The sequence below is a fragment of the Eschrichtius robustus genome, chromosome 10 (genome assembly GCF_028021215.1).
Source record: "Eschrichtius robustus isolate mEscRob2 chromosome 10, mEscRob2.pri, whole genome shotgun sequence".
In the NCBI taxonomy this organism is placed as follows: domain Eukaryota; kingdom Metazoa; phylum Chordata; class Mammalia; order Artiodactyla; family Eschrichtiidae; genus Eschrichtius; species Eschrichtius robustus.
Genome location: NC_090833.1, coordinates 351,878 through 375,738, shown reverse-complemented (window position 1 = coordinate 375,738; position 23,861 = coordinate 351,878). Strand labels below are relative to the sequence as shown.

General features: G+C 43.5%; 1 protein-coding gene across 5 annotated transcripts in view; it reads left to right on the top strand.

Annotated features, from left to right (window-relative positions):
- The window catches only part of EHMT1 (euchromatic histone lysine methyltransferase 1), a 153,142-nt gene that overhangs the window by 2,697 nt on the left and 126,584 nt on the right, over nucleotides 1-23,861 (top strand). Inside the window, exon 1 of one of the 5 annotated variants that reach the window (XM_068552307.1) lies at nucleotides 7,784-7,804. The exons of the other annotated variants lie outside the window; for them this stretch is intronic. The gene's annotated coding sequence lies outside the window, so the exon portion shown is untranslated. Of the gene's footprint in view, nucleotides 1-7,783; nucleotides 7,805-23,861 lie in introns of those variants that run through there. 5 annotated transcript variants of the gene reach the window in all.

The following is a 23,861-nucleotide window of genomic DNA, read 5'->3' as shown; positions in this document are numbered from 1 at the left end:
TTCCCGCACCTTTCATTCTGTAAAATGTTTCTCAATTTAAGTTTTTACCACTCAGCCCTGTCAGCTCAGCAGCCGGTTTCACAGTGCTCCTCAGGCACCCCAGCCCAGACGGGATGCTTGTTTTCTGGGCCTGTGCACGTTGCCATCCTGGAGATTCTGGCCCCTTCCCTGCCTCTAATGCTCCCCTTTGTGTGTGTGTTCACTCACTCATGGTGGTGGAACTCAGTCACCAGTAGCTTCCCAGTAGTTTGTTGGGAGGCAGACTTTTGGAACTTGCATGTCTGAAAATGTTTTGATTTTACCACTGCACTTAAAGAATAAGTTTGGCTGGACTTGGCATTCCAGGTTGCAAGTAATTTTGAAGTTACTGATCCAGTATCTTCTAGTTTTTGTTGTTGCTGTTGAAGTCCAGTTTGATTTTTTTTTTTTTGCCACACTGCGCGGCTTGTGGGATTTTAGTTCCTCAGCCAGGAATTGAACCCGGGCCCTCGGCAGTGAGAGTGCGGAGTCCTAACCACTGGACCGCCAGGGAATTCCCCAGTTTGATTCTTAATCCTTAGTAAGCATTATTCCCACATCAAACTTTTAGGATCCTTGCATCCTTGATTTTCCTAATTTTCATGATAGGCCTTAGCTGTAGCCTTTTTTCATTTATCATACATGGTACTAAGCCCTGAAATCTGGGGATTGATGTCCTTTTATTTATAGGGAGTTCTTGTATTATGTATTTGAGATAGTTTGTTCTCTACTATTTTCTCTGTGTTCTCTTTTTCCAATTCCTTTATTTGTTTGTTTTTTTTTTATAAATTTATTTTATTTATTTATTTTTTTGGCTGCGTTGGGTCTTCATTGCTGTGCGCGGGCTTTCTCTAATTGAGGTGAGCGGGGGCTGCTCTTCGTTGCCGTGCGTGGGCTTCTCATTGGGGTGGCTTCTCTTGTTGCAGAGCACAGGCTCTAGGCGCACGGGCTTCAGTAGTTGTGGCACGTGGGCCCAGTAGTTGTGGTTGCGGGCTCTAGAGCTCAGGCTCAGTAGTTGTGGCGCACGGGCATAGTTGCTCCGCGGTATGTGGGATCTTCCTGGACCAGGGCTTGAACCCGTGTCCCCTGCATTGGCAGGCGGATTCTTAACCACTGAGCCACCAGGGAAGCCCCCCAATTCCTTTATTTGAATGTTGGACTTCCTGTCCTTAATATTCTAATTTTTAAACATCTTTTCTCCTCGTCATGTCTTGATCTTTTTGTTCTACTTTTTGGGAGTGTGTTTGACAATTTTCCAATTTGTTACTGAATTTTTAACTTCTTTCATATTTTCATGTTCTTTACTGTTCTTTGTTCCTTTTTAAATGCCTGCTGTTATTGTTTTATGTATACAGTATCTTTGCTTATCTCTTAATTTCAGTTAAATTTTTAAAATTACAGTTAAATTTTTAAAAAATTAAAAAAATAAAATTAAATTTTGTTTCCTGCACTTTTTCTGTTTCCTGTGCATTCCTCTTTGCTGTTGTATCTTTTGGTCTCTTTCATTCTTGCTGGAAACCCTTCTTCCAATGTCTGGTGATCCTTGGCTGTTTATTCATCTTTATGAACAAAGTACTAAAAATGGGAAGCTGAGTGTATTGGGGGGCTTGTTTACTTGTTACTTTCACTGGAGGGTCATGACTAATGTTTTTTTTTTTTTTTAGTGGCTCTCCTCCAAATGTTACTGTCCTCTGGTTCGGTTTCCTTGGAAATGGAGCCTTCAGTCTCTGCCTTTTGGGATGGATGTTGGAGCTAGGTTAAAGGGCAGGGGGAAGGGGAGGGCCTTCCCAGGGTTCACTGGGTAGCCTTTGCCTAATTCCCTTGCTCTCAGTGAGGTGCCTACTCCTGTCTTTCTTTGTGCTGCTCTCCCCAAGTGTGGTACATTCTGGTGGCTTGTGGCTATAGAAGAGTGCTTGTCTGAGTGTGCAGGAGGGGCCCGGAGAGTTGAGAGTCCAACATTCCTTACTTGGAGTTTTACACCACATCCCTTTTCAGCTTCAGGCATCACCTCCGGCTTTAGAGACTTTCCGTGGTTCTGTGGGGCCAGTCAGCCTGATCCTCAGCAGTGACTACCTTGTTAGGTTTCCCCTTCCTCTGCTGTGTGGAGTGATCGAGGTTTCCTCCAGCCTCCGTCTTCCTATTCATGTTTCGTGTAGGGGTTTGAAATGTTTCCTAGGTGGAGTGCATGTTTCTCTTTCCTGTTCTTGTCTTTTGTTGATCTTTTGATAAGAGAAGGGAGTGGAAAGTCTGTTCTGCATCCAGAAATCAGAAGCATTTGCTATAAATCTTGAGAAGCAGATTTTCACCCACACTAAAAGCACAGCTATCCTGTGGAAAGGGCTGCCCATCTCAGATCTTACTATGTAGTATGTGGTTCTGGATCATAACCAGGGAAGGTTCTGGAGTCATAACAGAGGTTAGCAAGGGCAATAAACGTACCTCAGCCCTGATGCCCAAAAGGACATCTGTGGGTAGCTTAGTTGCTGGAGATCCCACACGTGGTCCATGCCGCAGTGGGGGCCAGAGCCCCCGCTTACTGCCATATCACAAAACGGTTTTGTATGTTTGACCACATTTTACTGAGTTTGTCTTTGAAAATAATTTAGCTTATGGGAACCGTATTTTGGGCTCTTCCCTTTAGGAACTTTATGTTATTTGCTATTTCATGGGACTTAGAATGTTTGATGGATGCCGTTATCTTACGGTAGGTGGGCAGTTTGGTTTCAGTTTACATTGCTTGCTCAGCAAATCACATAGGGAATGGTGATTGGAGCCCAGTTATTTTGGCCTACCGCAGGGTGGTACAAAGGGCATGAGTTCCAGAGTTGAGAAGTTCTCCCACTTACTGTCCCACTTTTATTTAACTTCTAGTATTTTCATTTATTAAAACAAAACAAAAACAAAAAAGTCTTCAGAGGTTTTGGATTTTAAAACACAAAAGCTGAAGTGGTTCTTTTTTTTTTTTTTTTTTTTAAATACTTATTTATTTATTTGGCTGCGCCGGGTCTCAGTTGTAGCACGTGGGATCTTCGTTGCGGCATGTGGGCTCTTGTAGTTGCGGCATGCGGGATCTAGTTCCCCGACTAGGGATCGAACCCGGGCCCCCTGCATCGGGAGCTCGGAGTCTTAACCAGTGGACCACCAGGGAGGTCCCTGAAGTGGTTCCTTTAACTCTTCAAAGGTGGCATTTCCTTTGAAGTGGTGTCTTCCTAGATAAGAAGTCAGAAGTCACTTTCCCTGTAACATCACTGTCAGTTGATGTTTTACTTTGGAAAAGTTTTTGGACTGCTTTCTGCATCCCACTTTTAATAGGTTTATAAGTTCTGATCAGAGTATATTTAAAATGCTCCTTCCAAGCGGTCTCTAAGCACTGTTGAGCCCCTTCTCTTTATGAGGTGCTATTCTAGATACTGTGTAAGAGGATATGCAAGTTTATGAGATTGGTCTCTGATTTCACAAAATTTAGAGAGTGTGATAGAGCAAATATGACCAAGCGGGAATTGAGATGGAATCAGTTCAAAGTAAACAAGAAAAGGCCCGTGCTGTTGCGCTAATTGCTGCAGGCAGACTTGTGTTGGGAAAGGCCGCTTGAGGAAAGTAAGTTAGTCTAGGTCCTAAAGGAGATAAGACATGAAATGGAAGTGCAAGGTACAGTAGTACATTTCAAAAAGAAATCAGGCATTTTAGAAAATGTAGAAAATTGAAACCTAGAAACCTAAGAATGCCAGATATTTGTCATCTGTTTGTTTCTGATCTGTCTGAGTGTGCACGTTCGTACTTAAAATCGGCTGTAGTCAGTGAGTGCGTGCTGTCTGCACTCTTCTTTCACGGATCATCTCACGTGCTTCTGTGTCTTCTAACATTTTCAGTAGCCACGTGGTGTTTGTTTTATAGGTGTCCCAGCTTCCTCGGTTATGGGTTGTGACACTGAAGCCTTTGGTACACGGTGGAATTATGGGCCAGAAGGGGCACGAGCTGAAGCTGGACAGGTGGGGTCGGGTCATTGAGGGCCTTGTCGCTGTGGTAACAAGTTGATGGTCTCCTGAGCGGTATAGACAGTCAGCGAGGGATTATTTTAGGGATTCACATTTTAAAAAGACGATGGAAGCAGGGAGACCACTGAGTAGGCTTGGGCCCTGTGGTGGATTGAGTCAAGGCATATGTGTTTAAATTTATCTTGAGTAGATGAGTTAGTTACATGGTTCAAAATTGAAAAAGTATAAAATTATAAAGTGAAACATCTGTCTCTTTGTCCTCTAACCACTCAGTTCTTCTTTTGGCAGGCTACCAGTATTATAATTATTGAGCGTATACAGACAAATGCATATGTAGATATTTCAGAATTTTTATTGCGGAACTTTTTCATACCTACTCAGAAGTGTAGATATGGTGGTAGAATGAGCCCCATGTTCCTGTCCCCCGACATCAACAGTTGTCTCCTCATGGCCACTCCCCAATCCATCCTCAAATATTTTGAAGCAGTTCTTAGATATATTTTATCTGTATTTCAGTTAATATAGATATTTCAGTCAATAAATATTCAGTCACTGTTCAGATTTTTCATTTCATTTCAAAATATGGTCTATTCATTGCCCTTGATAGGTATCTCTTAATTCTCAGTATATCGATTTCCATGTCTTTATTTTTCTCTTGCAATTAAGTTTTTAAAAAAAAAAAAATTTATTTATTTGGCTGCACCAGGTCTTAGTTGTGGCACGAGGGATCTTCGTTGTGGCATGTGGACTTTTTAGTTGAGGCATACAGGATCTAGTTCCCCGGCCAGGGATCGAACCTGGGCCCCCTGCATTGGGAGTGCTGAGTCTTACGCACTGGACCACCAGGGAAGTCCTGCAATTAAGTTTTTAAAATTAATTAATTTTTTTGGCTGCGTTTGATCTTCGTTGCTGTGCGCAGGCTTTCTCTAGTTGCGGCGAGCGGGGGCTACTCTTCCTTGTGGTGCGCGGGCTTCTCATTGCTGTGGCTTCTCTTGTTGCGGAGCACGGGCTCTAGGTGCGTGGGCTTTAGTAGTTGTGGCTTGCAGGCTCTAGAGCACAGGCTCAGTAGTTGTGGTGCGAGGGCTCGGTTGCTCCGCGGCATGTGGGATCTTCCCGGACCAGGGCTCGAACCTGTGTCCCCTGCATTGGCAGGTGGATTCTTAACCACTGAGCCACTAGGGAAGTCCCCGTAATTAAGTTTTGAAGATAATGGTTTATGTGTCCCAAAGTTTCCCATAACCTTGATTTCGCTGATGACATTCTTACCATGTTGTTTAACATGTTCCTTTGTCCTCTACTCCCTGCCATTTTTATTTAAGATCTAGAGCTGCTGCTTTCCAGTATGATATCCACTCCTACATGTGGCTCTTCAGCAGTCCAGATGTGGTTAGTGTGAATTGAGATGTGCTGTAAGTGCAGAATACATGCAGAATTTGCAAGACTTAGTGTGAAAGAGGGAATGTGAAGTATCATGTTAATACTTTAAAAAATACTGTTTGCATGTTGAAATATATATTTTGGATGTATTAGGTTAAATAACATTTATTAAAAGTAATTTGTGTTTCTAATTTTTCTTTTTTTTTTTTCTGCAACACGGCATGGCACGTGGGATCATAGTTTCCCAAGTAGGGATCACACGCGTGCCCCCTGCATTAGAAGGCGGAGTCTTAACCACTGGACCACCAGGAAAGTCCGCCTAATTCCTTTTTTAAATGTGGTTACTAGAAAATTAAAAATTACGTACGTGGCTCACATTATCTTTCCGTTAGCTCTGGGCTGGGGGCTCCATCAGATGTATAATAGGTTTGTCTTTTAAAAAATTTTAGCAAGAATATGTCGTAACTGGTATTAAGTTTTTTATCAGGCACTGTAAATCTTGCTTTGTGATATTAACGGTCATCGATATTCATTGCTCAGAATCGTTAACTCATTAGGGGTTGCAAAATGGAAGTCTTTATTCGTTAGCTGGAATACTTATACAAAGAAGAACTGTTCAGTGACATGAAGTACAGTTCATATGGGCAGGAGGTATATAGATTCTTGATACTGTTGATAGAGGGACTGACACCCAGTAGCGTCCTAATAAGTGCTAGCCTAAGAAAGGCCAGAGAGCTCTCTGTCCTGTGTAGTTTGAAAATTGTTTGCTAAGCTGGTTGTTAAGATGATTTCTCTCCTTGGAGTCTAGGTCCTCTCCTCTCCATCAGATTCCAAGGCTGGCATTTAGGCTTAGAGAGTCTTGGTTACTTCCTCATCCTTGCTGTTTGCCTGTGTTCTGTGAACTCCTTGAACACTAGGGTGAAACACAATGCCAGTTGTCATATGGGCCAGTGAATGGTCAGGAGTTCCCCCACCTCTGGCTCAGTCTGCCCTTCTGTTTCCTTCTCTTTTAGAAATGGTCTGCTCGAATCTGTCTTTATGGTTCTGTAGTATCTGTCACCATATCTTTACCAGATTCAATAGCAATAAGTCATGTAACCAAAGCATGAAGACTATTTTTTTGGAAATTGTATTAATATATGACATACATACAGAAACATGCACACATTATGTGTCTAGTGTCATATATGTCTCTAGACCTTAGATCAAGCAGGGAACATTACCAGAACCACAGAAGCCCCCCTGGGCTCCTTGCAGTCTGCCGTGTACTTGCCCAGAGGTCACTGCTATCCTGACTTCTGTTACCTTGATTCATTTTGCCTGATTCTGAACTTTGTATAAAGGATATCATGCAGTGTGTACTCATGTTTGCCTTCTTTTGATCAACATTTTGTCTCTAGGATTCATCTACGTTGCTGTGTACTGTGGTAGTTTGTTCATTCTCATTACTGTATAATATTCCATTGTCTGGATATAGCACAGTTTCATTATTAATTGTACTATGCATGGACGTTTGAGTTGTTTCAAGTTTTGGGGTATTCAGATAAGGTGATGTGGACATTCTTATATATGTCTTTTGGTGAACATAGGTGCATGTTTCTGTGGGTTTATGCCTAGGAGTGGGGGTGTTGAGTCAAGGAATGTGCATACGTATCCAAGGTGGTTGTACCAAAGTACAAGTGTAAGGAAGCGCCAGTTGCTCTAAATCCTTGCTAACACTTGATACTGGTTTGTCTTTTTCTTTTTAGCCATTCTGGTAGGTGTGTAGTGTGTCTTATTGTGGTTTAATTTGCATTTTCCTGATGACTGTTGATGTTAAGCACCAGTATGCTTTTTGATTATTTTGTTTAGACACTTTTGGGATATGCCTGCATAAACTTTTTTTTTTTTTTTTTTCCTGCTGGGGGGGGGGTATTTTATTCCTTTATGTGGGTGAATGATATTCCATTGTATGAATATACTGTGTTTTATTTATACATTTATCAGTTGCTTCCTTTTTTTGGCTATGGTGACTAATACTGCTATGAACATTCATCAACAGTGTTTGTATACACATACGTTTTCATTTCTCTTGGGTGTGTACCTAGGAGTAGATTTGCTGGGCATGTGTTAACTCTGTGGTAAGGAACTGCCAAACTGTTTTCCATAGCAGCTTTAGCATTTTACATTCCTATCAGCAGTGTATGAGGATTCCAGTTTCTCCACATTCTTGCCAACACTTGTTATTAACTGTCTTTTAGATTATAGCCATTCTGTTGGATGTGGTGTGGTATCTCATTGTGCTTTTGATTTGGATTTCCCCTAATGACTAATGATGTTGAGCATTTTTTACGTGCTTATTGGCTATTTGTGTATCTTCTTTACAGAAATGTCTCTAGAAATCCTTTGCCCATTTCAGTTGGATTGTTTCGGTGGTAAGTTGTAAACATTTTTTGTATATTGAAGATTGTAGATACAAATCCCTTATCGATATATGATTAGGAAATATTTTTTCCCATTCTGTAGGTTGTCCTTTCACTTTCTTGATAGTGTTCTTTGAAGCGCCAAGTGTTTCTAATTTTGATGAAGTACAGTTTATCTATTTTCTTCTTTGTGTTTTTGGTGTCATATCTAACAGTCCATTGCCAAATCCATTGTTAGGAAGTTACCACCGTGTTTTCCTCTGAGTTTTATAGTTTTAACTCTTATATTTTGGGCTGTGATCCATTTTGACTTAAATTTTTGCATGGTGTGAGGTAGGGGGTCCAAGTTTATTCTTTGCACGTGGAGATCTAGTTGTCCTAGAACCACTGGTTGAAAGGCTGTTCTTTCCCCCACTGGCTTGTCTGGACACCTCTGTTGTAAATCAATTGACCATAAATGTCAGGACTCGTTTCTGGACTCTTAGTTCTAGTACATTGGTTCATATGTCTGTCCTTATGCCAGTGCCACATGATCTTGAATACTGTCGCTTGGGAAGTATGGGTTTACCAACTTTGTTCTTGCTCTTCTGGGTCCCTTGCAGTTCCATATGAATTTTAGGATTAGCTTGTCCATAGCTGCAGAAAGCCTTCTAGGATTTTGTTAGGGATTGCCTTGATTTTGTGATTCACTTTGGGGAGCACCATCGTCATAATTATATTTAGTCTAACAGTCCATGAACACAGGGTGTTTTTCCATCTGTTTAGGTCTGCTTTACCTTCTTTCAATGTCTTTTTTTTTTTTCCTTAGTCAGTTTAGCTAGAGTTTTGTCAATTTTGTTATCTCTTCAAAGAATCAACTTTTGGTTTTGTTGACAGTTTCTGTTTTTCTTTATTCTTTCTTTTTTTAGGTGGGGGGGAGGAGCTGCCGTGCTGCACAGCACATGGGATCTTAGTTCCCCGACCAGGGACTGAACCTGTGCCCCGTGTAGTGGAAGCGCAGAGTCCTAACCACTGGACCGCCAGGGAATTCCCAGTTTTCTGTTCTCTATTTTTAAATTTCCACTCTATATTATTTCTTCTGCGTCCTTTGGGTTTAGTTTGCAGTTTCTGGGATCGTTTTTTGTGTGTAAAACATGAGGTGTAGGGATCAGGATTCATTTTCTCTCATATGGATGTGTACTTGAACCAGCATCATTTACTAAAAAGACCATCCTTTACCCACTGTACGTCAGTGTTGCTTTTCCCATAAATGAGAAAAAACCACAGATGTGAGGCTCTAGAATAGACTTTTTCTGTAGTAAGTCCTTACTATCTTCTGTTGTCAGCATTTTTTTTTTTAAACAAGGAATATTCTTATCTATTTAGGCTGCGTTGCGTCTTAGTTGCAGCATGTGGACTCCTTAGTTGCGCATGTGGACTCATAGTTGCGGCATGCAGGAGCTAGTTCCCCAACCAGGGATCGAACCTGTGCTCCCTGCATTAGAAGGCGGAGTCTTACCCAGTGGACCACCAGGGAAGTCCCTGCTGTCAGCCTTGATAACAGGTAGAAGGTCACTAAATAGTTGAAGTCCGGTGACGTTTTCTTTAGGGTTGAAGCTGTGTGTTCAGTCCCCCTGTGCAGGCTGTTTTCCCTGCCCATGTAACGGGATACAGAGGGGAAGGGGAAGGTGGATGGTGTGTCTCACAGCCCACACCTGGACGTCGTCGTGGTTGTTCGCTGTAGAAGTGAGACCAGGTGTCGTGTTGAGACTGTGGACTGTTTGCCAGACAGTCAGCATTCACCTGCCAGCCTCACCTTGACCTTTGGCACATCTTGCAGCTCCCTGTAGTCCTCTCCCTGTCGCGTGGGCTCGTGGTGACAACACACGCCAGGTGCCTGGCTCAGAGCAGGTATTTAGATGATCGTGCCCTCCTCCTCCTCCTCCAGTCTTTTCTTCCACACACGTCGTTTGGTATCCTGCGATGTGCATGGCACAGTGTTCGGGTTGAAGGACGCACTGGCAGAGAGAGAGCCATGGGAGAAGCACATCTGGCATTGGGGCGCCTCCAGGAGGGGGGCTGGCCGGGCAGGTAGGGCTGGGGTGAGGAGGCAGAGTGTGCAGCACTGGCGGAACCCCTGCTGATGCAGCCGGGGTGCTTTGTTGTGAGACAGTTTAAAGTGTGGGGCTGGGGTGTTGGAATTTTCAGCAGTGGACTTTTGCTTGGGGGACACGCTGAATGGGGGGCAGCTTGGGAGCCCGTCTCAAGTGCCGTCGGTGAATGGAGTTGCTGTTTTCTGGAAATGAGTCCTGTCTGGTCGGGTGGATCCTGCCATTGGCCCCTGCAAGGGTCCATTGATTCACGTGGATGCACTTTTACCTTTTTAAAAAGGCTCTTGTTGGGACCCAGCAGGTCAATAATCATGATAATGTCGTGATTTTTTTCTAGTGTGTATTACGAGGTAAGTATTCTACTAAGTGACTTATATGGGGCTTTTCACTTAATCCCAACAACCACCCTATCGGATAGGGTTACCGTCCCACTTTCTCCATTTCACAGAGGAAGAAAAGGAGGTGATGTGGTGTTCTGCCTGTGCTTTTAGCCAGGCAGTGTGAAGTTCAGACCAAAGGATAGCGAAACAGTAAAACCTCTTTGAAGGTCGGAGAAGCATGTAAATTCAGGTTTCCTACCCATAAACTGTCTTAGCTGCAAACCGGGACGAAACGGGGAGGCACAATCCGTCCTGTGTGTGCATGCGTGCCACCCAGCGTGTGGGACAGGCAGGTCGCCCGCAGGTGCTGGGCTTCACTGGGTTTCCCTTGCACAACGTGGTCCTGGGACATTGGAGGCAGCTCTGCGGGGAGCGTGTAACTCCTACTCCTTCTTTGTCTTTTCTCTCGTCGAGTTTCTGTCTCCGTGTTTTGGCTTGTCTGCTGTGAACTACTTGATCATTGTGCAAAGCAGTGCCTGGTACTTCTTGTGGTCGAGATACAGGTTTATCCTTCATCCTTACCCTTTATGTTTCTAGTTTCTGTTGTTTCAGGTCATATAACTTTGCTCTATAAAATTTGTATATGTAAAGGAAACGGGTGGGCTCCAGGCTCCTTCCTGCCTCTGTCCCCTCTCCCTCCTCCCTTCTGAGGCAGAGAAGCTTCTGCTGAGCGCCTGCTGTAGGAAGATGGCCCGGGTCTCGCTCTCAAGGACCCCAGCCTGGCGACGGACGCCGCTGTGACTGTAGAGACACTGTCGCACTGCCTCGGGTGCTCGGCCTTCACTGTCCGTGTATGGGGAGCTAGGACGGCAGTGCCCCTGGGGTGTGTGCAGAGACCTGGTCGGAAAGTCCTTTGTGAGGATAATGCCACCCTCGTGGCCACTCTGCCCTCCTGTTCTGTTTGTGCCGCCGTATAGACCGACTCCTCCCTGGTCTCAGGTTCAGACTTCTCTCCCCCAGGTGTGCGGCCCTTGCTTTGGGTTTTGTCAGTCAACACTCAGCATGTTGAACTGAGATTTGGGGCGGCCTCCCCTTCCTGGTTCAGATCTCTGTGGCACTACCTGTGCGCACCGGCACCCCAGGGTGGAGCGGCCCGGCGGGTGTTCCGGAAGGGTCAGCAGCAGGGATCGTGTGCATCATCCTGCTGTCCAGAGGTGCTGGATGCTGGCGTGAACGAGGACTTTGCTGGGAGGTGCCGTTTGGGCAGGACCTGAAAGAATTCATATGTTTGCTGGGCAGAGAACCAGGGTGTCTGAGGTCCTTGAGGGCCAGGACTGAGGCTGCCTCCAGTCAGTGGTGGGAGGGGCTCCCCTTCCCTGGAAGTGTGGTGGAGGCTGGTGGGCCCACCCAGGCGGTCCCTGTGCTCTGGTGCTGGGCACCCAGCGGGACACGGGAGTGAGGGAAGAGCTCACCTGCTCTCTCCCGCTGCCCAGAGGAAGGCGGGGCCTACTCTGTCCACCACCGACGCTTCAAGGGCTGGTCAGCAGAAGGGAGGATGGATGTAGGCTGGCTGGGCATTGGGACCCAGTCCATCTACCCGGCCTTGTGTCTTAGGATGGAATTTGTAGCCATGGACTATTACCTGTCTGGTGTGTGAAAATGAAATACTCTTTGGCAGTATTGTGATAAGACTGTTCACAAGTGACAGAAACTTCATTTGGTAGGCCTTGACTGCTTCAGTTTATTTTAAAGATTGCCTTGTTTTGATTCGTTTTAATTTACGAGCAATTAGTCAATGAGTGCAAACTCTTTTGGGTGCTACAATGGAAGTAGAACTTTTTTTTTTTTTTAATATTTATTTATTTATTTGGCTGTGCCGGGTCTTAGTTGCGGCATGCATGTGGGATCTAGTTCCTTGACCAGGGATCGAACCCGGGCCCCCTGCATTGGGAGCGCAGAGTCTTAACCACTGGACCACCAGGGAAGTCCCAGAACTTTTAGGCATGGATTTTAAGATCAGGATCAGAACTTTTAGATCCTGATTTTGTGGAACATGTGTGAACTGTTTCAGAACGTGTTGAGGGAATCAACAAATTGCCCTTGTGGGTTGTCACATGTATTCTTTCCTGGAATATTGCTTTTGTGTTTGCTCTTTCTTCTGTGCTCTTGTACCATATCCAGGATTATTACCACTTTGCAAGAAACGCTGCCGTCTGTTAGTTCCAACGGCGACGGCGAATGGGTAGCTTGGCACTTGCAGGGCAGCAGGGCCCTTCCACTCGCAGAGCGCTCCCCTTCCCTGTGGCGGGTGGGCTGCGAGCCCTGTACCTGGTTCATTTGTTTACCATTAAGCAGGCCTTCAGTCAGCCTTACAGGTGAGGCTCAGGCCGGAGGCGAGTCACCTGCTCTTTGGAGGGGGCTGGGGCACTGTGGCCGAGGGGGGACATGGAGGACGGAGAGACGGAGTGAGGAGGGCGGGCCCGGTGAGGCCTTGTACTTCGGGTGGGTGGGCAGCCTCTGGAGGGAGTCGGGTGGAGGGGCGGAGGGGCACGGCCGGAAGGCACTGAAGGATGCTGGTGAGCGGTGGAGCTTGGGTGAGGGTGGGAACAGCTGAGGTGCTAAGAATAGGTCGGACTGTCAATGTGTGTTTGAAGGAAGAGCAAAAGGGGAGGGGTGTGAAAGAAGTGAGCACCCTCGAGAACGCAGTTGTCATTTCTTGAGATGGTAGACTTTCAGAGGTGATCGTCGAACAGGGAGAAGGTGGGTCCACAGAGTCCAGAAGAGACGCCGGGCCTGCACCTGGTGCTGAAGAGGGCTGTGGAGCCCAGGCCCCCAAGATCACGCTACGAGGCCCCAGGGGAAGCCAGCGAAGGAGACGGAAACAGCGGAGAACGTGGAGGAAGTGGTGCGAGAACACAGGTGGCCAGTCTGTCTGCCATTGCTGAGAGCAGGTGGATGGACACTCACAGCTGATCCTTGCATGTGACGGGTGTGTGGCTTCCTGGGGGCCTTCCGTATGTGACATAACTTCAACATCGCCTGTTTGTGGCAGGCATTGTCATGCTCTCTAGATGTTCGGTGACTTTCCCTCATGGCTGACGAGTGTTAGAGCCACTTCTGCCCGGGCACACATGGGAGGGTGCTGTGGAGGGGCGTTCTAAGGTCAAGAAGAAATCACAGAGGGTACATCATAGATGTCAGTGCGAAGAATCAACCCTCTACCCTAATTCTGGAAAATGCAGAGAAGTTGAGTCACCAGGACGAAGCCCGAGTCTCTGTGATGGGGTGCAGAGCATAGAGCCGCTGCTGGTGGGGAGGAGAGTCCTGCCGACCGCAACCCCAGCCCCGACAGGGAAGGTTAGCCTGCCCTGCTTGATGATTTTGAGAGTCAGATGAGATGGTGTGTGTGAATAAGCCTTATGAAGTGTGAATAATTATGAGTATTAATGTTTTGAGACCACTTGTGTAAGTGCTTTGTGGATGTTTCTTTTATCATCCTCCTAGGGTGTAGTGCAATGTGGGGCAAGGAGCCAGCTGAGGTAGCTGGTCCAGCGGTTAGAAGCCAAGCTTGGGATTCTTGTCCTTATCCTGAGGGCAGTGGGAGAGCTTTAGGGATGGGAGTGGCGTGGTCAGGTGTGCATGTTAGGAAGGTCTTGCTGGCTGCTGTGTAAGGGATGGATGGTAGAGCAGCAGCAGTGGAGGAGGCAGTCCTCGAGGAGGTGGGTGATGCTCCTTCCCTGTGCTGGCCCGTGTGATGTGGCGGATGAGGCAGGGCTGAGGATGGTTCCTGGCGACCAGGCCTGGGCCAGGTGCTGGGTTCCGCTTGAACAACAGAGCGGATGGTGGTTCCATTTGTTGAAGCAGGCACAGACATGCTCAGGTCAGCTCCAGGCGTCGTTTGTTCCAGAGGTGGCAAAGGTCAGATAGTAAATATTTTAGGCTTTGCGCACCAAGAAGCAAAATTAAGGATAATTTCAAAATTTTTTATTGACAAAAGTAAAAATATAATAATAATTGACTGCTTTTCTCCCCCTTCTTGGTAACACAGATCTACTAATCAGAAGAATGGAAGTTTTGGAATGATATTTTACTTAAATTTGGGTTTAGAGTTGGTTCCCTGTCATCAAAATCTATTGGAAATGTTCATCTGTTGATGCTGATCTTTGATACAGTTTTCTGTATCTCTGAAAATGTCTTCACACTGATAAGTATTGCCAAATGCCAGTATCAGTCTAGGAGCATATGATTTTTTTAAACTTGAGATGTAATTCATATATCATAAACTTCACATTTTTAGAGTGTACTATTTAGTACTTTTCCCTGAGTTTTGCAGCCATCACCACTGTCTAATTCCAGAACATTTCTATCACCCTGAAGAGAAACCCCATACTCATAAGCAGTCATTCCCTGTTCTTCCCTCCCCCCAGCCTTTGGCAATCACTGATCTACTTACTGTCTTTATGGATTTGCCTATTTTGGATGTTTCATATAAATGGAATCGTACAATAAATGCCTTTTGTGATCATCTTCTTTCATGTAACATAATGTTTTCAAGGGGCGTCCATGTTGCAGGGTGTATCAGCATATTCCTTTTTATGGCCAAATAACATTTCGTCGTGTGGATATAGCACATTTTGTTTCTGTTCTTCGGTAGATGGACTTTTGGGTTGATTCCACTTTTTGGGTATTATGAATAATGCTGCTGTGAATATTTGAGTGCAGGTTTTTGTCTGGTGGACCTCTGCTCACTTCTCTTGGGTGTATACCTAGTGTTGGGATTGTTGGGTCATATGGTAACTACTGATTGAGTAATTATCAGACTTTTCTGCAGGTGACTATTTTACACCTACCAGCAGTGTGTGAGAGTTCCAGCTTTTCTGCATCCTTGCCCACACTCGTTATTGTCTGTCTTTTTGGTAGTAGCCATCCTAGTGAGTGTGATGTGGTATCTCATTGTGGTTTTATTTTGCATTGATGATGATTAGTGATGTTGAGTATCTTCTTATGAGCTTATTAGCCATTCATGTATCTTCTTTGGAGGAATGTCTATTCAAATCCTTTGTCCACTTTTAATTTGGTTGTCTTTTTATTATTGAGTTGTAAGAGATTTTATGTATTCTGGACACAAGTCTCTCATTAGGTATATGATTTGCAAAAAATTTTTTTTTCCATTCTGTGGTTGTCTTTCACTTTCTATTTTTTCTTTGATGGTGTCCTTGGAAGCACAAGTTTTTTTTGTTTTTGTTTTTTTGTTTTTATATCTTTATTGGAGTGTAAGCACAAGTTTTTAATTTTGATAAGTCCAATTTAAAAAAAATTTTCCCTCGGTTGCTCATACTTTTGGTGCCGTATAATTGCCTAATGTATGTCATGAAATTTGTTTTCTTGTAAGGGTTTTATAGTATTTAGGTCTTTACTCTGTTTTGAGTTGCTTTTTGTGTATGATATGAGGTAAGAGCACAACTTCATTCTTTTGTGTGTGGCTCTCCAGTTGGTCCACCGCCATTTGTTGAAGACTGTTCTTTCCCCATTGAATTGTTTTGGCATCTTTGTTGAAAATCAGTTGACCGTAAATGTGAGAGTTTATTTCTTGATTCTCAGATCTATTCCATTGAGCTACATGTCTGTCCTTCTGCCGGTACCACCTTGTCTTGAATTTTGTAGTTATGTAGTAAGGAAAATAAATGGGGAAGTGTGAGTCCTCCAACTTAGTTCTTCTTTTTCAGGATCTCTTTGGGCTCATCTGGGACTCTCGTACTTCCTTATGAATTTTAGGAACAGGTTGATATCTGCAAAAGAGCCTTCTGGGATTTTGATAGGGATTGTGTTGAATATGTAGATCAATTCGGGGTATTTCCATCTTAAGTCTTGCAATCCATGAATACAGGATGTGTTTCCATTTGCTTAAGTCTTTAATTTCTTTTTTAAGAAAATATTTATTTATTTATTTATTTTGGTTGCGCCGGGTCTTAGTTGCAGCATGCGAACTCTTAGTTGCAGCATGCCTGATCTAGTTCCCTGACCAGAGATCAAATCCAGGCCCCCTGCATTGGGAGTGCGGAGTCTTACCCACTGGACCACCAGGGAAGTCCCTTTTTGATGTTTTTGTAACAGAATTGTTTTCTTAATTTCATTTTTAGGTTGTTCATTGCTAGTGTATAGAAATCTGATTGATTTTTATATATCGATCTTGTATCATGCAGCCTTGCTGAGGTTGTTCATTAGGTCTAATAGTTTTTTTGTGGGTTCCTTTGGATTTTCTGTATACCAGATCATGTTGTCTGGGAATCAAATTAGTTTTACTTCTTCCTTTCAAATCTGGATTCCTGTTATTTCTTTTCCTTGCCTAATTAACTATAACTAGAACCTCTAGTAAAATGCTGAGTAGAAGTGGTGAAAGTAGTCATCCCTGTCTTATTCCTATTTTTGGGGGAAAGCATTTAGTCTTTCACTGTTAGAGTATGATATTAGCCTTGGGTTTTCATAGATGCCCTTTATCAGTTTGAGGTAGTTCCCTCTATTCCTAATTTGTTGAGTGTTTTTATCAGAAAGGGGTATTGGATTTTGTTAAATGCTTTTTCTGCATCTTTTGAGATGATCATACGATTTTTTTCTTTTATTTTCTTAATGTGGTATATAGTACATGATTTCATATGTTGCACCAGCTCTGTGTTTCTGCAGTAAATTCACTTTGTCATGGTAGTGAATCCTTTTTACATCTTGTGGCGTTTGGTTTGCTAGTATTTTGTTGAGGATTTTTACATCTGTATTCATAAGGGGTATTATATTGGCCCATAGTTTTCTTTTTTGTGTGATGTGTTCGTGTGTTTGGTGTCAGTAATACTGGCTTCATAGAATGAGTTGGGAAGTGTATTCTTCTCTTCTGTTTTTTGCATTTGTGAAGGGTTTGTTCTTTAAATATTTGGTATAATTCACCTGTGAAGCCATTTGGTTCTGGGCTTTTCTTTTTCAGACTTTCTTTTTTTAAAAAAATTAATTAATTAATTATTTTTCAGCTGCGTTGGGTCTTCGTTGCTGCGCACAGGTTTTCTCTAGTTGCGGTGAGCGGGGGCTACTCTTTGTTGTGGTGTGTGGGCTCCTCATTGCTGTGGCTTCTCCTGTTGCGGAGCACGGGCTCTAGGCGCATGGGCTTCAGTAGTTGTGGCACACGGGCTCAGTAGTTGTGGCTCTCGGGCTCTAGACCGCAGGCTCGGTAGTTGTGGCGCATGGGCTTAGTTGCTCCGCAGCATGTGGGATCCTCCCGGCCCAGGGCTTGAACCCATGTCCCCTGCCTTGGCAGACAGATTCTTAACCACTGCTCCACCAGGGAAGTCCACTGGGCTTTTCTTTGTTGGAAATTTTTTTCTTTTTTGGCTGTGCCTCACGGCTTGTGGGATCTCAGTTCCCTGACCAGGGATTGAACCTGGGCCATGGTAGTGAAAGCCCGAATCCTAACCACTAGGCCACCAGGGAACTCCCTGTTGGAAGTTTTTTGATTATTTAATCTCTTCACTTTTTATAGGTGTTCAGGTTTTCTAATTATTCTTGAGTCATTTTTAAAAAAAAATTAATTAATTAATTAATTTATGGCTGTGTTGGGTCTTCGTCTCTGTGCGAGGGCTTTCTCTAGTTGCGGCAAGTGGGGGCCACTCTTCATCGCGGTGCGCGGGCCTCTCATTATCGTGGCCTCTCTTGTTGCGGAGCACAGGCTCCAGACGCGCAGGCTCAGTAATTGTGGCTCACGGGCCTAGTTGCTCCGTGGCATGTGGGATCTTCCCAGACCAGGGCTCGAACCCGTGTCCCCTGCATTGGCAGGCAGATTCTCAACCACTGCGCCACCAGGGAAGCCCTTGAGTCATTTTTGGTGTTTTGTATCCTTCTAGGTATTTGTTCATTTCTCCTAGGGTATCTATTTTTTTGGCATACAGGTGCTTATAGTAGTTTCTATAGTATTTCCTTTTTATTTTTTAGAGGGTTGGTAGTAATATTCCCTCCTGACTTTAATAATTTGAGTCTTCTCTCTTTCTTGGTCAGTCTAGTCAAAGGTTTGAGTTATGTTGAAGTTGCAAAGAAGTAACTTTTATTTATTTGGCTGCACCAGGTCTTAGTTGCAGCACGTGGGATCTTTGTTGCAGCATGCGAACTCTTAGTTGTGGCATGTGGGATCTAGTTCCCTGACCAGGGATCGAACCTGGGCCCCCTGCATTGGGAGCATGGAGTCTTAGCCACTGGACCACCAGGGGAAGTCCCCGCAAAGAAGTAACTTCTGATTTTGGTGATTCCTTATTGTTTTTCTGTTCTCTGTTTTATTTATTTCCACTCTAATCTTTATTTTCTTCCTTTTGCTTGCTTTGGGTTTTGTTTTCTTTTTTCTAGTTTCCTGAGGTGGAAGCTTAGGACCTTGGCATGAGTTCTTTTCTGATACAGAAGTTTAAATCTATACTGTTTCCCTCAAAGTGTTTCTTTCCTGTGTAGTAGGTTGAATTATGTTCCCCAGAAAGGTACATTGAAGTCCTAACTTCCCAGTATCTCAGAACGTGACCTTATTTGGAAATAGGGTCATTGCAGATGAGTTCAGATGAGGTTGTAGGGTGGGCCCCTGATTCAGTATGATTGGTGTCAGCATCAGAGAGAATGCCTTGTGAGCGTAGACCTGCACAGAGGGAAGACGATGTGACGATACCCAGGAGGACGGTGGCCATCTGATTGGAGTGCCTACAAAGCAAGGAATGCCAAGGATTGCTGGTGAAAACAAAGGCTGGAGAGGCAAGGAGGATGCCTCCCCTAGAGCCATCAGAGAGGGCATGGCCCAGCTGGCACCTTGACTTTGGACTTCTGGCCTCCAGAACTATGAGACAATGAATTTCTGATGTTTTAATCCACCCAATTTATGGTATTCTGTTATGGCGGCCCTAGAAAACCAAAACAAGATACTGGACTTCCCTGGTGGCTCAGTGATTAAGAATCCACCTGCCAGTGCAGGGGACACAGGTTCGAGCCCTGGTCTGGGAAGATCTGATTTCACATGCCACGGAGCAGCTAAGCCCATGTGCCACAACTACTGAGCCTGCGCTCTAGAGCCCACGAGCCACAGCTCCTGAGCCCGCACACCACAACTACTGAAGCCTGTGAGCCTAGAGCCCGTGCCTCGCAGCAAGAGAAGCCACTGCAATGTGAAGCATGCACACTGCAGTGAAGAGTAGCCCCCACCCACTGCAATTGGAGAAAGCCCATGCACAACAGTGAAGACCCAATGGAGCCAAAAAAAAAAAAAAAAAGAAACAGAAACAAAAAACAAAACAAGATGCTTGCTATAAATTTTGATATGTTGTGTTTTCATTTTTTTTTTTGGTGTGAAATATGTTCTGTTTTCCCATGTGATTTCTTTGACCCATGGGTTATTTAGAATTGTGTTGTTTAATTTCTAAATGTTAGGTATTTCCTGGATTTCCCTGTTTTGTTGATTTCTAATGTAATTCCACTATGGTCAGAGGACATACTTTAATTTCAGTTTGTTTAGATTTGCTAGATTTTTTTTTTAATGGCTATATTATATTCTGTCCTGGGGAATGTTTGATGAACACTTGATCAGAATGTGCATTCTGCAGTCCAGGTGTGTCAGGTGGGATGGCCCATAGTATTGAGTCTTCTTATCCTTCCTCCTTTTTTTTTTTTTTTTTTTTTTTTTTAGTGTATCAGTTACTGACAGTAAGGTTTTGGAATCGCCAACTGTTGTTGAATTTTCTTTTCCTTTCAGTTGTCAGGTTTTGCTTCGCGTATTTTGAGGCTTTGTTGTTAGTTGTGCATGTATTTATGTTGTTATATCTACCTGTTGTTTGACCCTTTTGTCACTGTGAAATGTCCCTCTTTGTCTCTAGCAATATCTCTTGTTTTAAAGTCTGTCTTGTCTGATACCAGTATAGCCACTTAAGCTCTCTTATACTTTCTATTTACATTGTACACCTTTTTCTGGCTTTTACCTTTAATCTCATGGTGTCTTTCAATCTAAGGTGTGTCAACATACAGTTGGATCATTTTTTTTTTTTTTAATCAGTCATCAATTTTATACACATCAGTGTATACATGTCAATCCCAATCGCCCAATTTAGCACACCACCATCCCCACCCCACCGCGGTTTTCCCCCCTTGGTGCCCATATGTTTGTTCTCTACATCTGTGTCTCAACTTCTGCCCTGCAAACCGGTTCATCTGTGCCATTTTTCTAGGTTCCACATACATGCGTTAATATATGATATTTGTTTTTCTCTTTCTGACTTACTTCACTCTGTATGACAGTCTCTAGATCCATCCATGTCTCAACAAATGACTCAATTTCGTTCCTTTTTATGGCTGAGTAATATTCCGTTGTATATATGTACCACAACTTCTTTATCCATTCGTCTGTCAGTGGGCATTTAGGTTGCTTCCATGTCCTGGCTATTGTAAATAGTGCTGCAGTGAACATTGGGGTGCATGTGTCTTTTTTTTTTTTTTTTAAATTTATTATTTATTTATTATTTATTTTTGGCTGTGTTGGGTCTTCGTTTCTGTGCGAGGGCTTTCTCTAGTTGTGGCAAGCGGGGGCCACTCTTCATCGCGGTGCACAGGCCTCTCACTATCGCGGCCTCTCTTGTTGCGGAGCACAGGCTCCAGACGCGCAGGCTCAGTAGTTGTGGCTCACGGGCCTAATTGCTCCGCGGCATGTGGGATCTTCCCAGACCAGGGCTCGAACCCGTGTCCCCTGCACTGGCAGGCAGATTCCCAACCACTGCGCCACCAGGGAAGCCCGCATGTGTCTTTTTGAATTATGGCTTTCTCTGGGTATATGCCCAGTAGTGGGATTGCTGGATCATATGGTAATTCCATTTTTAGTTTTTTAAGGAACTTCCATATTGTTCTCCATAGTGGCTGTATCAATTTACATTCCCACCAACAGTGCAAGAGGGTTCCCTTTTCTCCACACCCTCTCCAGCATTTGTTGTTTGTAGATTTTCTGATGATGCCCGTTCTAACTGGTGTGAGGTGATACCTCATTGTAGTTTTGATTTGCATTTCTCTAATAATTAGTGATGTTGAGCATCTTTTCATGTGCTTCTTGGCCATCTGTATGTCTTCTTTGGAGAAATGTCTATTTAGGTCTTCTGCCCATTTTTGGATTGGGTTGTTTGTTTCTTTAATATTGAGCTGAATGAGCTGTTTATATATTTTGGAGATTAATCCTTTGCCCGTTGATTCATTTGCAAATATTTTCTCCCATTCTGAGGGTTGTCTTTTCGTCTTGTTTATGGTTTCCTTTGCTGTGCAAAAGCTTTGAAGTTTCATTAGGTCCCATTTGTTTACTTTTGTTTCTATTTCCATTACTCTAGGAGGTGGATCCAAAAAGGTCTTGCTGTGATTTACGTCAAAGAGTGTTCTTCCTATGTTTTCCTCTAAGAGTTTTATAGTGCCTGGTCTTACAGTTAGGTCTCGAATCCATTTTGAGTTTATTTTGGTGTATGGTGTTAGTATTCTAATTTCATTCTTTTACATGTAGCTGTCCAGTTTTCCCAGCACCACTTATTGAAGAGACTGTCTTTTCTCCATTGTATATCTTTGCCTCCTTTGTCATAGATTAGTTGACCATAGGTGCGTGGGTTTATCTCTGGGCTTTCTATCTTGTTCCATTGATCTATGTTTCTGTTTTTGTGCCAGTACCATATTGTCTTGATTACTGAAGCTTTGTAGTATAGTCTGAAGTCAGGGAGTCTGATTCCTCCAGCTCCGTTTTTTTCCCTCAAGACTGCTTTGGCTATTCGGGGTCTTTTGTGTCTCCATACAAATTTTAAGATGATTTGCTCTAGTTCTGTAAAAAATGCCATTGGTAATTTGATAGGGATTGCATTGAATCTGTAGATTGTTTTGGGTAGTATAGTCATTTTCACAATATTGATTCTTCCGATCCAAGAACATGGTATATCTCTCCATCTGTTGGCATCATCTTTAATTTCTTTCATCAGTGTCTTTAGTTTTCTGCATACAGGTCTTTTGTCTCCCTAGGTAGGTTTATTCCTAGGTATTTTATTCTTTTTGTTGCAATGGTAAATGGGAGTGTTTCCATAATTTCTCTTTCAGATTTTTCATCATTGGTGTATAGGAATACAAGAGATTTCTGTTCATTAATTTTGTATCCTGCAACTTTACCAAATTCATTGATTAGCTCTAGTAGTTTTCTGGTGGCATTTTTAGGATTCTCTGTGTATAGTATCATGTCATCTGCAAGCAGTGACAGTTTTACTTCTTCTTTTCCAATTTGTATTCCTTTTATTTCTTTTTCTTCTCTGATTGCCGTGGCTAGGACTTCCAAAACTATGTTGAATAATAGTGGTGAGAGTGGACATCCTTGTCTCATTCCTGATCTTAGAGGAAACGCTTTCAGTTTTTCACCGTTGAGAATGATGTTGGCTGTGGGTTTGTCGTATATGGCCTTTATTATGTTGAGGTAGGTTCCCTCTATGCCCACTTTCTGGAGAGTTTTTATCATAAATGGGTGTTGAATTTTTTTCAAAAGCTTTTTCTGCATCTATTGAGATGATCATATGGTTTTTATTCTTCAATTTGTTAATATGGTGTATCACGTTGATTGATTTGCGTATATTGAAGAATCCTTGCATCCCTGGGATAAATCCCACTTGATCATGGTGTATGATCCTTTTAATGTGTTGTTGGATACTGTTTGCTAGTATTTTGTTGAGGATTTTTGCATCTATGTTCATCAGTGATATTGGTCTGTAATTTTCTTTTTTTGTAGTATCTTTGTCTGGTTTTGGTATCAGGGTGATGGTGGCCTCATAGAATGAGTTTGGGAGTGTTCCTTCCTCTGCAATTTTTGGGAAGTGTTTGAGAAGGATGGGTGTTAGCTCTTCTCTAAATGTTTGATAGAATTCACCTGTGAAGCCATCTGGTCCTGGACTTTTGTTTGTTGGAAGATTTTTAATCACAGTTTCAATTTCATTACTTGTGATTGGTCTGCTCATATTTTCTGTTTCTTCCTGGTTCAGTCTTGGAAGGTTATACCTTTCTAAGAATTTGTCCATTTCTTCCAGGTTGTCCATTTTATTGGCATAGAGTTGCTTGTAGTAGTCTCTTAGGATGCTCTGTATTTCTGTGGTGTCTGTTGTAACTTCTTTTTTTTCATTTCTGATTTTATTGATTTGAGTCCTCTCCCTCTTTTTCTTGATCAGTCTGGCTAATGGCTTATCAATTTTGTTTATCTTCTCAAAGAACCAGCTTTTAGTTTTATTGATCTTTGCTATTGTTTTCTTTGTTTCTATTTCATTTATTTCCGCTCTGATCTTTATGATTTCTTTCCTTCTGCTAACTTTGGGTTTTGTTTGTTCTTCTTTCTCTAGTTGCTTTCGGTGTAAGGTAGATTTTTTTTTTTTTTTTTAAGTATTAGCACCTTTAATTATTAGTTATTTATTTATTTGGCTGTGTTGGGTCCTCGTCTCTGTGCGAGGGCTTCCTCCAGCTGCGGCAAGCGGGGGCCACTCCTCATCACGGTGCGCGGGCCTCTCACCATCGCGGCCCCTCCCGTTGCGGAGCACAGGCTCCAGACGCGCAGGCTCAGCAGTTGTGGCTCACGGGCCTAGTTGCTCCGCGGCATGTGGGATCCTCCCAGAC